The following is a 16,108-nucleotide window of genomic DNA, read 5'->3' as shown; positions in this document are numbered from 1 at the left end:
ACGCATTGTCTGTAAAAGGGGACATAAAGGGCTCTTGGGGGGATTAAATAAAATGACATCAAAAGGCAAAGCTTGGTACCTGGTGCCGAACTCAGTAAGTGCTAGTTGACTTGAAATTAAAGAAGAACAGAAGAATGTCCTTTATAAATATAATTCATCTCCGGCAGTGATGATGCCATTTCCTTTTGAAAAGCAAAATGACTATTAAATGTAGGCTGGCTGTGCTCTGCTCTGGCCAGGAGCACAGGCTGGGAGTCACGAGGCAGCAGCCCCTCCTTCAGAACAGACTAACCCTGGGTGTTGACGGCTGTGGCTGAGATACACCCTGAGGTCTAGCTGTGAGGAAAGCACCACGACGCAAGCCTGTTTGTCCACTTGCCTTTCTGAGCAAGTCAAGCAATGTGATTAGCATCCTGGCAGAGTTTTAATGCAATTTAAAGGTAGAACCGGATTTATCAGGTCTGCCTCGCTCATATTACATCGATAACAGCAAAACACTTTCTCCTGGACCTCAGTTAAGTAACTCCCTCGAATGTCAATAGGATGAGGGAACAGGTCCCCCAGGCTTGGACTGTGCTCCCTTTAATATCTGAAAACGACGTGCTTTTTCTTTCTGCTTTGTCCATGTTCTCCCTAGTAAATATCTCATTTTGCAAGGTTCCTAGGGCGATGGCGACAAAGGCAGCTGCCCTGTTTACTTTCAGCAACTCCAAGCTCCTGATAAAATCCCCAGAGCATGATCCCCATGGGACCCTCTGCTCCTTATTCCCACTGCTTGTGGCCTCTCAGAGGGTGGTATCAGAGACGGACTTAATGCCTCCACCAGCATTCTGTGGCTAAATGTGGGTGCAGCTTGGAGACCAAGGTGCTGCAGTGGTGCACAAGTCCCCACAGCATGACCCACAAAGCAAGAGAACTGGAGTGTTCACTGGCTTCATGTCCATGTTCTATCCACAGTTCTCTTGGAACCAGATACTTCTGAGTGATCAAGGCAGCCACTGGAGGAGGGTGCCCTCACCTCTCCTTTGTCTCTTTTCCAACAAACCTTCTCCTTTACTGTCACTGGTGAAAAGAGCTGCTCAACTAATTCGCACACAGCATAAGAATAAATGGCTCAGGGGCTCTGACAGAGCTCCGCCCTTCCCTCAGGTTTTTCTCTCTTAATTCCTCAGTGTGAAGAAATATGTAAATTGTGGAATTTCAAACTCAGTAATTGGGTTGATAAGTTAGATACTGGGGACTGGAGGGACTTCTTGATTTCAATCCTCCCAAGTGGGCCACCAAATATCCCACCAGTGTATGAGAACAGACCTGGGCCGGAAGCCAGGATCACAAGGGAAGTCAGAAGTCATCCATCCACCCACCCACCAGACTATTTCTTTAAAGAAAGAGACCTTGTTTGGGTTCACCTCATATTGTTGGTGCCCAAGGCAATCCTGGCCACTCATTCAGTCTCTCATTCAACTAACAGCTATTTTCCACCTATTCACAGTAGGGTCTAGACTCAGATTCTATGCATATAGGAATTAAAGGCACAGGTCCTCACCAGCAAGGGACTTTCTACTTAGTGTAACCGCCAACAACTAAACATCATTAATTATCTTAAAATGTGATAAGAGATATGTACTGGAACATAGTATTATGATATTATGTGATATGGTAGGTTCTAAACTGTGTTTATCAGGCAAAAAATGAATAGTAAAACATTTATAGACCAAGGACTTGGCTTATTAAAGGCTATAGAAGGAACTCAGTATATGTTGAAATAATCTTAAAAACCTTTGTCAGATCCCAAGTAAAAACAAAAATGGATTTCCAATGCCTTCTCTGTCACACCACTGGGACCAACAGTCAAACTCAACTTGAACCATACTTGCTAACATTACAATGTTCAGTTTCTTCCATTAGCTTTCTGGTATCTCACCTCTCTCACACTTAGCACAGGGAGGAAAGTATAAAAGCACTTCCATAGACTGACAGAAATACATGACCAACCTCTGATTATATACAACAATGTTTCCTAAAACACATTCCAAAAGATATAAAGTGTTCCTCAAAAGGAGAGTTATGGACAAATAAGATGGGTTACACTTCCTCACCACCCTCACTGCCTATCATCTGGTCCTGCCAACATCCCATCTCACCTGGATGCTGCAATGGCCTCCTTGCTGGTCTTCCTGGTTCTACCTCTGCCCCTTAGAGGCTCTTATCCACACAACAACCAAAGAAATCCTTCCCCAAGGTAGGGCAGAAAGTATCGCTCCCATGCTAAGAACCCCCATGGCTTCCTTCCCACTCTCTTAGTTCCTGCACGGCCTTGGCTCACCTTCCACCCCCCCCTTGTTCCACCTCAGCCTACTCCCATATGTCAAACACTCTCCTGCCACAGAGCCTTTGCACTTGCTATTCTCTCTGCTTGAAATGTTCTCCCTCCAGATAACTGCTGGCCTTCTTCCCTCACTCCCTTCCATGTCTTCTCAAATATCACCTCCATGTAGACCTTTAAACCACACTATCTAGGACAGTGGCCCAAATTATCATGCTCTGACCCTTTACGCTATTTTTCTTATCATCTATCACCACCTGACAACATATTATATATTTTTTATTTGTTTACTGTCTGAATATCCCCATAAACTATAAGCTCCATGAGAAAAGAAATTTGTTTGTTCTTGGCTAAATCCCCAGCACCTAGAGGAATGCCTGACCCATTCTAAAATTATTTGTTAAATAACTGAATGGAACATTAAATTAAGCAAAACTGAATTTTGTTGTTTTTATGAAGCGTGTCAGAGCCTGTGATCTGCTAGCAGGCATTGTGTGCATCTTTCCTCCAAGAAGTGGGATCCTCATCTCACTCTGCAGCCCAAAATATCTTCCAGAACAAGCATTCTCAGGACTGGTGTTGGGGAACCCTTATCAGGGTTGAGATGCATCAGGATGAAAGCATGTTCACCAGGGCTGCCGACAAGGAGAGAAGGCTCCCTCGAGAAAGACAGAGGCCTTCATCTGCTATCAGTGCACTTGCCACAATACAGGAGCAGGATATCACCACTGCCTCTTAGTAGGATCCCAGGAAAGCAAGTTAATTTGGATGCTTCTTGGTCTGGTCTTGAGGAGGCAGATCCGTCTGATGCTGTCACTGGGCAGGGAACTGTTTCTGCCATGGCCAGCACGGTCTGCGGAGAGATGCTTGCCTTCGTCTTCCCGTCTCCAGCAGCAGCACTGAAATCCAATTATAACAGTCCCAGAGGCCACTGTGCAAATGGAAGTGCACTGCTGGATGTGTGAGGGGGAGGGAGAGGGACACATTCATTTCCTTTCTGGAAGAGGGCCTTCCTTTACTCTCTCTCAATCTCACGTAATTCAAAAGTAGTCATTGTAAGCACTCACCATTAATAATCGCCTTTGCTATGGTTATAAGGAATTCATATGATTCCTTAAGAAAGACAGGTCTAGATTCTTTAAGACAGGTCTAGATAAAAAAGAGCAGTGAAGGAATATATCATTCAAAGGTCCATCAAAAACAGTAACTCCTGGGCCATGGTAACATTTAATCAGGACATATTTGCATGTGCCTGCGGCATGCAGAAGCTGAGTGGTGGTGGGATAGGTGGTAGGAGAGGGTGGAGTGGGAGACCAGTGAGAGTAGGTGTAGTCTCTTCCCTCTGAAGTCAACTTCCAGTGGGACTCACCACATTACAACCAGCTGGAACGCACAGCACGCCTCGGGGCTGTAGACACAAGGGCCAGGACAGGGGGAACAGAGAAGGGGTGACTGACAGGCTGGCTGGAAGGCAGGAAGGTCCTAGGGTACAAGGCGGATGCTGCCTTAAAGTGGATTCTATTTTTAAAATATATATATATCTTTATTGATTTTAGAATGAGGAAGGGAAAGGGAGAGAAACATCAATAATAAGAGAGTCACTGATCGGCTGCCTCTTGTGCGTCCCCAACTGGGGATCGAGCCTGCATCGATGCCCTGACTGGGAATCAAGCCTCCATCTCCTGCACCATAGGTCAATGCTCAACTGCTGAGCCACGCCTGCCGGGCACAGTGGATTCTATTGGAAAGCACTGCCAATAGGTGTCTGAACCAGATTTTGAAAGACTTGTTAGGAAAGTGACCAGTGACTTGGCCTTTAACAGAATATCTGGGACATCTGGGTTTGAGGCCTGAACCAACATGTCTGGAAGGACCAGACAAACAAGCACAGTAAGTGGATCATTCTCCTTCCGGCTGGAAATGGTTTCGTTTGTTCTAAATTGAATTTTTTACTTAAGTGAGAGCTTTTGGTCTAATGATTTAAAAGATCCTAAAAGGTTCTCTAAATATAAGCAGAATCAATCAGGCCTATCTGGTCCCGCCCCCACCACCCTCAAATGTTTCCTCGCTCGATGCCTAATACAGAATCCGCAGTACAGGTGATATTCAACTCCTAGCCCTCGATGTTCCGGGACATACATTCATGGCGTGTCATCATATAGCACATTCACATTTATAAAGTAATTTCACATACATTATCTCACTTGATGCTCATTTGTACTGAGAACGGATTTCATAGATAAAGGGACTGAGGGTGAGAGATGTGACTGGCCCAGGGTCACAGAGGGCCAGTTCTAAGAAATGTGAAATCAACTCTAAGTCTTCCGGCTCTGAATGCTGGTTTTCAGTGGCCAAGCCATGCTGAACTTCAAACATTCCGGTTCTCAGCATCTTTATGGCAAGTAGGCAACACTGTGCCTGCTTTCTGATGTGTTTCATCCCATTCTGGCTTCCAAAATTCAGTTTCTAACTTCTCCATAAAATGCAAATAAGGAGGCAAACTGAGAACAACAGAGCTCCACAGAGAGGTCGGTGCTGTTGGCGGCCAGGCTGGCTCACTTCCCCATCGCTCACTTCTGCACACCAGCCTCGCAGACCTGTGATCCATCAGCACAGTTACGAGGAGTCAGAGAGGCTTATGGGATTACTCTTGACTGTTCACTCTCAAAGGTTAACTCCACAATCCGTGGGGGTCTGCTGAATTAGATTAATAGCTCCTTCAGGAACATTCCTTTGCTTGAGAGAGTGCCCCGCCAACTAACTTGTGACACGCAAACCCAGCACTTGTACCCCAGTGCATTTCTATTGACGCTGCATTGCCAAGGATATTCATGTCCCCACTTCCTGCAGCCAAAGAGGAGGCCCACCAGAGACACTCAGCACCCTTGATTTCAGGCAGAGGGGAACTCCTCTGCTTTTGTCCCACCTCCTCCACCCCAGGCTGGCTAGCCCTGTTAGCTGCTTTTATAAACTAGCACGGCTTCTCTTCTATTCAGCAGCACTCTCTTCCTAAAGATCTCAAAAAACAAAAAAGTAAGTCCTTTGTCACACGCATGTTAGAAAAACACTTCACTATTGGTGCAGAGACACCAGTTACAGTTGTTAGGTGATTAAAAACACCATAGGCAGTCATTCCCCCCAAGACCAGTTGGTAACAAGATGCAACCCCTAATTGTTATTCTACTTCTATGAAAAATGAGAGTTGACTTAAGGCATTGTGTCTTGAAATATCTATTTCTAGGTACAAACCATTGTATTAGTTTCCTAATACAATATGTTTTACATATAGAAAATCCTAAGGACTCCATGAAAAAACACAATTGAAGCTAATAAACAAGTTCATAAGTATATTAGTTCCCTAGGGCTGCTAGAACAAAGTACCACAAATCAGGTGCCATAAAACAACAGTTCTAGAGGCTAAAAGTATGCAATCAAGGTGTCAGCATGGCTATGCTCCCTCTGAAATCTGCAGAAGAGACTCTTTCCTTGCCTCTTCCTTGCTTTTCGTGGTGGCCATCAATCCTCAGCACTCCTTGGCCAGCAGCTGCACAGCTCCTGTCTCTGCCTGTCATCACATGGCATTCTCCCTGTGTTCTATGTCCAAATGTCCCTCTTGTTATAAGGATACCAGTCATAATAGGGCCCAGCTCAATGACCTTAACTTGATTACATCTTCAAAGACCTTATTTCCAAATAAAGTCACAGTCACAGGTACCAGAGGTTAGGACTTCAACATATCTTTTGGGCGGGATGCAATTCAACCCATAACACCCACTCTGTTAGAAAACTGACTGTATATGAAATGAACCCATATTTGATTCTACTTAAGAATTATAAAGCATTTCATTAGGGTTTTCCTGTAACATTCCCCCTCAGATCTCCAAAATGAGGTATGCAGATGCTTCAAGTCTCAAAGAGACCTAGTAAATGACACAATTCTTGTAACCTCAGGAGGTGTAGCCCTTTACATCTCCTCTGATATTAGAATAGAAAAAATAAAAATAAAATGTTTATGAACATATATGAAACACTCCTATCATTTTCTCTTTTTTTCATTCCTCCTCCTTCACTGCAGCCTACACACATCTTAAATAATAATAATATAAATCTATTTGTTATATAATAATACAGCAAGTAGTCAAGATATGGAGATGTGCTTCTGTCAGGGTCTAATCCGGAAACTGAATTGAGAGACTTTAACGTAAATAATTATTAAATATGAAGTTGTTAGCCAGGTGACAAAAAGAGTGAAAAGAGAGCTCTAAGGGATCACGAAGGTAGCAACTGCAAGAGGAAAAAAACTGAGCATCTCTAGGGTTGGGGGGATTATTAAATAAGCCTAGAGGAAGAGACCCCAGAGATGAGCTCAGATCTCTGAGAAGCAGGTGCTGCTCAGCTGGTGCTGGTGTTTCTGAGCTCCAAGGAGGGACCTCATGGGTCTGGAAACTCTTTTCTAAAAAGAGGCTGTCAGCCACCTGGCACTGATGTCTCTGACAGGGCTATGATGAGGCAGTGTATTAATTTCCCAGGGCTGCCATAAAAATTACCATAAACCTGGTGGCTTAAGACAGCAGAGATTTACCCTCTCACAGTATGGAGACCAGAAGCATGAAAGCAAGGCATCAGCGAGGCCATGCCCCCTGAAGGCTGTGAGGGCACATCTGCTCCATACTTCTCTCCTAACGTCTGGGTGGTCAGGAAACGTCTGTGTTCTTTGGGCTGGAGACACATCACTCCGATCCCTGCTTCCATCTTCACGCAGCCTTTGTATAAGGACACCAGTCATTGGGGTTAGGGCCCACTCTAATCCAGCACAACCTCATCTTAACTAAATACATGTGCAAAAACTCTATTACCAAATAAGGCACATTCTGGGGTTCTGGGGAGACATGACTGTGGAAGGAACACTATTTAACCCAGTCCAGGCAGGTTCTGTAAGTGTTGGGGGGAAAAATGGAATCACATGTGGCAAAAGGAAGAAACTGTCACTGCTAGGGTGAAGACGGTTTTCCGTGGTAACACTCACAAGGACGGCGTGCCGACGGGAAGCCCGCGGGCGCCCCTGGCAAGGGGCAAGCCCCTTCCTCCTCCAGGCTCTCAGCAGCTCCTATGCAGAGACTAACGAGGCTCCGCCTCACAAATCTAGTTTGCAGAGTCCCATTGCCAGCAGCAGAAACAGAACACAGAAAGGTAGTATCTTCACAATTAGCACAAGGAGGGAATGATCAACTGTGTCAAAAGTTGCTGATAGGTAACCAAAGATGAAAGCTGATAACTGCGCCCTGGATTTAGCTTCAATCGTTCCACGGTCAAGTACGTTCGGGAAGTGCTGCTCTGGGGGTTTTGCCGGGCCCGCCAGGCATCTCAGCACCCCGGACAGCTCCTTTCCAGGGGTTCAGCCTGTTCCCACAGCCAGGCAGCAGGGAAAAGCCGCGTGTACATGCGGCCACATGCCCGTGCTCACAGAGCGACCCACGGCCGCCACGCAGCCTGTCGCTCCCCCCGCTGAATTTTAGCTTCATGTTTGACGTTTCTTATTTAATTTCAGTAAGAAGTCCGCGGATGACTGAAAGCAGGTGCTTATGTTCTTTTCGTCTGTTTCTTTGGAGGGGGCACCATTGATACCTGGTTGATACTTTTTGTAGGTATTTTCTGTTCTTCTTTAAATTAAAATTTATAAAATATGGTGACATCCTGAACATTTAAAAAATACATAACATAAAATAAAAGCAAACAGGAGACAGTCTAAAAATAGCACTGAACTGTGAATGAAGAAGGTTGGATTCCAAGGCTGCCTTCGTCACTCACTAGTTACATAGTTAGGCGAATATTTTAACAGCTTTTGACTTACCTAATACTAAAACTGGCCTGTATGGTTATTGGTGTCACTGTGCAATTACTATGAATTTTGAGAGTAGAAATTAGTTGAGGATTTTACTTCAATATATAAATTACTACTTTTGTGCTCCATAAAAGGGTTTGAGTTTTTTCACAGAAAAGTGACAGAACTCAAATTTATAAGCTAACAGGAAACTAAAACACTAAAAGTGAAATATGGGGAAAAATGCCTTACTTGTCTATCGCTGTTACTTGTTATTTATTTGACATCAATGACTTCCTCAGAAGTTAACCATTAATGTGTCTAAACTAGATAGTAAAACAGAACCAGAAAGCACTTAGTGTATATCTGCATGTGCTTAAAACCGATAAAAGGAGACAACAATATGAAGAATGCATATAATAAATCAATGTAGGACAGGTCATTAATCTAACTTCGCTCTGTGAGGAAATACAGAGTCCTGACTTCTTTGTGTTGAGTTTCTATATGTACAGAAATTTCATTTTTTTACATTTGTGATTCATCGCTTATGGTCTGAAACCTTTACCCAGTAGAACTTCCTCTACACTGTGCTAAATGAGGAAGGTGTGGGGAAACTCATCTGACTAGAATTCCACCAGAACATACATCTGGTCAAACAAAACTGATGGAGAAACAGTAACCATGGGTATTGCTTAAATATCTTAATATGGAACAGTATGTTGCTTGCTGATAAATATCACAAAGAAAATCCCTAAATTTGGATAAACTTAAAAATAATCTCATGAAGGGAAAAAAAGGACTTCTGATAGAATCTGTTTGGGGGGAGGGCGTGGGGGATGGGGTGTTTAACATAACCATTCCATTTGGTGAAAATTATCAACTTTCAGTGTAAGGTTATAATGGAGGGTATATTCTCATTTAATATTTGAAAACATTTTAATTTAATATCAGGAAACCATATTCTTTAAAATGATTTTAAGAGAAACTGCTTGCAATAATCCAGTCATTTTCCCTTTTTGTGTGCAGAATATAGTTACTTCCCTCAAGCATTCTTACACTAAAGAGAAGCAATGAATGGTCTTCGCTGTCTTTGGCTACATAGACCTCACCAAGAAATGTAGAGTGAATTTTTTCCACTATTTTTATTGGACCAAAACATTTAATTACTATGAATCAACAGATCTTTGTTTTAGTGTCTCAATACTTGAGTGTCTGGCAATCAACAATCAGGTGGTTTGTGTCACCAACAATCCAAGTTTCCAAACTGGCCAGTGACTTTCAAAGTTTTCCCCTAGAGCCATGCTTCTCAAAGACTCATCTATGGCCTGGCTGTATTGGCATTACCTGGGAACTTGTTAGAAATGCAGAATGACAGGTCCCACCCCAGGCCTACTGAATCAGAATCTGCATTTTAAGATCCTCGGGTGATTTGTACGCACAGCAAAATTTGAGAAGCACTGCCCCAAAGTATCAACTTACACCGATCTGCATTCTGACATAGCTCCTCGAGTAGGAAATAAAGGAGCAGACTTACAGGTTTTACAGGTTTTACCCAGGAATTGTACCTGAGTATGCCCGTAGCAATGTGCCATGCAATTCATGATGACAAATGGATGAAAAACTGCTTATATAGCCACTTTTAACTTAACCACCTTAACAGTGAATGTGAATAATTGTTGAATAGCTATATAGTACAACAGTGCCATGTAATTAGTGTGACCATATACCCCAGATTTCTGGGACAAGTGTAGCTTACACCTGATATCCTAGAATAATAATTAATAGTACCCGCTACCTTTTAAACTAAAATGTTCTCATTTAGACAATAAATTATATGGTGACCCAAATTATAATCTGAAGCAAAATTCATCCGTATGTTGACTGAAGACCTAGGTAAAAGCGGACCCCATCATTCAGTGGCACGGGTGAGCCTGTGGCAGCGAACACACCAAGGAGGATGGCAGAAGGAGTCTGTCCCCTTCTAGGTAAACATTCCTTGGCTTCGAAGCGGAGTATAATGAGATCAGAACCTAGGGTTTGCTAGGGATCAGCTCTGGGGAAGTCAATTTTGTGTAACTGACCAGAGGAGGACACTGCCTGGTGGAGCTAAGGTCAGTGAGCGGGAATGAGAGTCCATCCGGAGAGCAATGGGGGAGCTGGGAGAAGAGCCAGTTACTGAAGACAAGGATAGGAGGTGCCAAGGACAGGGAAACCAAATCAGAAACAACTCTAGGTGATATGGAAAAGTTACTTGGAGAGGCAACACATTAAATTGTTTTAGAATCTTTTGTTAAGGTATAATTTATATGCAGTAAAATTCAGCCTTGTATGCAATGCTGCAACGTTGACGAACGCACCATACATCATAATCAAGACAGAACAGTTCTCTCACCCCCCCAACTCCTCAAGCCCATCGGCAGTTAACCCTTCCCCCAATCCAGGCCCTTTGGCCATCTCCAATATGTCACGCAACTATAACCATACACTATGCAGCTTCTGTATCTGGCTGCTTTCACTTAGCATAATGCATTTGAGATTCATCCTGTTGCTGCACTCATCAGTAGTTTGTTCCTTTTTTATTTAGTATTCCATTGTGTAAATAAACCACAATTTGTTAACCATTCACCAGCTGAAAGACCTTTGGGTTGGTGCCAAGTTTTGGAGACGTGACTAAAGCCTATATACACACTGACACCGATTTGTTGCTCTGCCATCCATGCATTCGCTGGTTGATTCTTGTACGTGCCCTGACCAGGGATCGAATCCACAACCGTGGTGTATCCGGACGACCCTCCAACCAAATGAGCTGCCCAGCCAGGGCCATTAGTGATTTTTAACATGAAAACGGATGTGGTCTTTTTGTGCGCTTTACAAATAGATGATGGATTGAACAGAGACAAAACTAAAGGCCAAACAGCCTGCTAGGAAGCTGTATTCCATGCGAGAGACTGTGGTGGCCTGGACTCCGGGCGTGATAAAAACTAGATAACAAGTGCGGGGAAGCATGGCTGGTGCATGCTGGAACCCAGCGGACACTAGCCTTTCTTCCCTTGCCATCTGCCCCACTGATTTAAAGGGAACTACCAAATGTCCCATAGCCATACAAGTGAAATCCCTTTCTGCTGATTAAACTTACAAAAAAATGTTCTTCATAAGAGATGCTTTCATAGTCAACAGAGAAGAAATATTCTATTTTACTTCTATTCTTGGCCGCCTAGGGATGAGATTTCTAATAAATGTTGATGTAAATGTAATTTCATTGCAACCAAGTTGTTAGTATGTCTTATAAGTTTTATCACTAATATTAGCCGCCTCTCTAGTCACTAATGATCACATCAACTGTTTCACTCTCTTCATAGAGTTTCAGTGATGTTTTTAAAGTATTTTGAGTTTCATTTTTATGTGTTGTGTTGGTCTCCTCCTCTTCTAGAATGTAAGCTCGCCAGGAACAGGGACTTCATCTGTCTTGTTTTCTGTTCTACCTCCAGCAGCTGGAGCAGTGCCCACCACTTAACGCAGGCACAGTAAAGGTGTGGGCTGCGTCACAGAGCGAATGCAGGATGGGGCCCATCTATGTGAAGTAACTGACGTGGGCCACTCCTAGCTGGTGTCTCCACCCCGAGGCTCTCCCTACTCCAAGCCATTGCACACCTGACTTCAAATTCATCTTTCTAAAGGTGCACTGATAAAGACAATTCCCTGCCATCAAAATGAGCCCAAGCGGCTGAATGTGCCCTTCAAGGTTCATCTCAAATGTGATTGCTTTTGAAGTTTTTCTTTATTTCTCAAGTCAGTGGTTCTAAGCTGGGGTGATTTTGCACACTATCTACTCTGACCCTGGGGACATCTGGCAATGTTCAGAGACATTTTTGGTTGTGAAAACTGGAGGGGAAAATACTAGTGGTACCTAGTGGGTAGAGGCCAAAGGTGCTGTTAACCATCTGGCAGTGCATAGCACAGCCCCCTACAACAAAGAATCTCCTGGCCCAAATGTCAATAGTGCTGAGACTGGGAAACCCTTCCTTAAGGAAAATGTCCTAACCACCACCAAGTGCTGGACTGCTCATTCTGAACTGCCATCTTTTTATACGTACCCTGCCTGAGCCCTCCCTCCCAGGTCTGGGTGCCTGAGATCCCAGGCTGTATCCCACCCATGTCACTTTTCCTAACGAGCACAGCCTCTCCCTTACCACAAGGGAGATGATCAGTTTGTTGGCTGAAACCGAACTGAAATTTCTCTTTCATTAAAAAAAATTTCCAATCTTTTACTCAAGTCTATTTTCTCCTGTTTCCTCTTAAGAAGAAAACAAAAGGTAGACACCATCTTTTGTGCATTTAACTTTTAAATACTTAAAGACTGTTATTAAATAATTTATCTGTCTTCTTATCTCCAGATAAATTCAAGTACCTTTATGATCCCATAGGAAAGTGTGCTCTTTAAGGGCAATAACTGTGCTAAATTGGATTAAGGTAGTTTTGATGCTAGTTTTCATTACATACTATGAAGCTGCGGTTATTTCATTTAGCATACCTGTGGCTTTTGAGCTAATAAACAAGTAAGTAAATAGCCAACCCTAGCCTCCGGTTGAGTTGAAAAGCAGCTTTACATAAATGAAGAGTAAATAATAATTGTCATGACTTATCTAAAGCTCTTCCTTTTCTAATTACCCTAACATTTAACAAGGTTAATAAACATTTGCTAATTTTATAGTTAATTGACATTATAAACATTTGCTGAGCAATTTACAGATAAAATATCATGGCCAACTTGCTGACAGGGCTGTACATTTATAGACTTTGGTGCACTTAAAAAATTCAGCTAAGAGCCAGGATTCGCATCTGACCACCAAATCCCCATTTTATCTCTCTGGAGACAGGAGAAATCTATTAGCCTAAGGAATATATACACAGGAGGCACATGCTAGCTCTTAGAATTAAGTTTGGAATTTTGAATGAAAAAATTCAGCTTGGATAAAAGGAAGGAAAATCTGACATGATCAGGAAAGATCACCATACACTGCTCTCACCGTTACCAGACGGTAAGCTGAACTCTCTTGAACGTAAATCAAATGGCCTTCTGGGCTGAGGACAAGCACAGTGGCCGCCTGTGACACTGAGAAGCTAGGCACCCTGATTCCCAAGGCTGCCAGTCCAAGAGACAGTGAAAACCATTAAGAAGAGAGTTTTGTGTTGTCATATGTCAGCGAGACCGAAAATCAGTGGTCAGTTATCCTTCAAGGGAAGGAGCAAACCCTCCAAGCAGAAAGACACAATGCGATCAGGAGAAGGCAATTAACACTGTCATGGATTCCCGAGTGAAGATTTCACAGCCCATCAATACCAGCAAGGGGAAATGAAGACAACACACACACACTCCCCCCACAGACACACACACACCAGCAAAAGAAAGTGCTACATTAGGCCCAGAATGTGGAGACCGCCTCCTCTGGGACCACATGCGTTAAATAAAGGTATCCTTTTGCCTCAAAAAAAAAAAAAGAGAAGAAAGTGCTATATTACCAGCAGGAGGTTGGTAGAAGTAACTTCAGAAACATCACTGGGAGCCCCAGGGACTCAGGTGCATACCCAATTTCAAAATCATCTACTATATGAAAAAAATTCTGAGCCAGTGACGGCATATAGCACGAACTGTTAAGTTCTCTCTTATTTAGGAGCTTTATTAAATGAGTATGATGTTACACACCAAATGTCTGATGTGGTCATCAGCAAGGCAACTGTGTATGTGGTAATAATTAGGGCGGGCATAATGTCTAAAAATTAGGACTAAACTGAATTAGATCTTTTGCAAAATATCTCTTTAATCTTGGCTCAGGCCCCATCTGTGGACAATGTGGGTGGAGCTCAAGCGTCTCCAAATCTTCCAGTAGGTTCGTTGCTGTCTGCCCTTAAGAAGAATCACACCATTCTCCTGATGTTAGAAAAAGCTGTAGGTATAAGATGGGCTATATCCCTGAGTCTCACATCGATTACACGAAACACTGATTTTTCTCCTTGGGCTTGCTGGGAAGTGAACGTTAACCTTTATAGGTCTGGTTCCTTTTTCTTACTCACTGCCTTTGAATATAATCAAATTCTTGCTCATGCATATCAGTATCCCAAAAGGCAGGCACGATGATTACATATCCAGGTTCACAGTAATGAGTGTTTGGACAAACAAGGAGCTATAATGTATTTATCAATAAATGAAGCGAGCCCTGCCCCAACAATGTCCTCTGCTTGCTGTAGATAAAGTGTTCACCCTTATCAATACTCTAACTTTAGATTAAAAGGCACATAGAGCAGCATATATTATTCAGTCCTGGGTCACTCTGTCACTGTCTTATGGTTTATTTCTCCTGAATTACCCCCACAGCATTTTCCGTTGATAGGAAAATATTCATATCCTTGAACTATGGACCAAGATAGGTCACCAAGCTTTCACAAGAGACTTTTGTCAGAGTCTCTTCTGGAAGCAATTCAGAGGGCTCCCAGCCCCATGATGCACAGAAGACTCTGGCAGGGGAATCCCACAGGAAGCGTTTTCAGGCAGTGACCTCAGAGAATAATAGGATTTTAAAAACAGGGTTAGAAAGAAACCCCCAGATTCCTGCTGGGCACCTCCCGCAGTTGGAGCACATCGGTTTCTTTCTTCTCTCTTGTGAGTTTTCTCCAAGTTGCAGGTTAGGTTCAAGTTTCTAATCCTACTCGGAATAACTGGCTACCATGTTTTCACCCATCACAATCAAATTCGAGTAGCACGGTAAAAACTCAGTGCCTTCACAGCCCAAATCCCCAGACTGCTTGCATTTGGGCTGAGCCTCCGAAGCAGAAGGAGCTCGGTCCCTTGAGACACAGAGCTCAGGAGGAAGGGCCTCCCTGGTCCAGGCCGCCTCCACCCTCCAACCTGCACGAGCTGCTGAGACACGGACAGTCTAGGGCGGCCCCACCGCACCTACTAAAAACATACACTTCGCAATGCCTTATTAAATAACTTTCATAGAGAAGACAAGCTTGTCTACTGGGGGAGGAGACAAGACGGCGGCGTAGGGAATAGCTGCACCCGCCACCTCCCCAACCACATCAAAATCACAACTAAAATCAGAACCACCGTCACTCAGAGCCTCCTGAGATCTGGCTGCACAGAAGCCCCACAACCAGGGAGCTGAAGGAGCATCGAGACCGGCAGGAGGGGCGGAGACGCGGGCGGGTCGGGGCTGGATCCAGGAGACGCGGCCGCGGGCCCACGCCCGGTGCCGCTGTTTACACCCGAGAGGGAATCTCAGCAGCGGAGGTTTCCCGCAGGAGTGAGGGGTCCCAGCCCCACATCGGGCCCCCAGCCCAGGGCTCCAGGGCCGGGGAGAGACGCCTCCACAACTCCGGGCTGTGAAACCAGCGGGGACTGTCCCTGAGGGTCGCGGAGGCTGCGGAGCCCCAGCAGCTCCTCTAAAGGGCCCGGCACGGACTCACTCGGACGCTCCCTCTGAGCCCAGCGCCGGGAGCAGCCTGAAAGGACCCGGGACACTCGGGAGGAACTAACCTGCCTGGAATCCGGGCGAGAGGCGTGGGCGGCTTCCTCCCAGGCAGAGGGGCTGGCGGAGGCCATGGCTCCTGTGGCGAGTCCTCCCTGCACACAGCCCGCAGGCAGGCGCCATGTTTGAATCCCCGGCACCTGACTCCCACCTTTGGCCCCGCCCCGTGATTCCCGGAGGCCCCGCCCCTCCCCACCTGCAGCTCATCCAGGCCATTTCCAGGGGCTTTTCTGTGCAAGTGGCCTCTCGAGCCTCATGCTTAGGACTTTCCTAAAATCTCTCACACAAGCAGCAGCGGGCCCCCTACAGCTTGATAAGGGGCCCCAGGCCTGGCACTAGCGGCAGCTGCATTGGCCCATAGCTTGGCCTCTCCTGGACACCTCCAAGCCCAGCACAAGTAGCAGCCAACTACGGTTTGCTGTGTAGCTCATG

The sequence above is a fragment of the Miniopterus natalensis genome, chromosome 3 (genome assembly GCF_054644295.1).
Source record: "Miniopterus natalensis isolate mMinNat1 chromosome 3, mMinNat1.hap1, whole genome shotgun sequence".
NCBI lineage: Eukaryota > Metazoa > Chordata > Mammalia > Chiroptera > Miniopteridae > Miniopterus > Miniopterus natalensis.
This window is presented reverse-complemented; position numbering follows the sequence as displayed.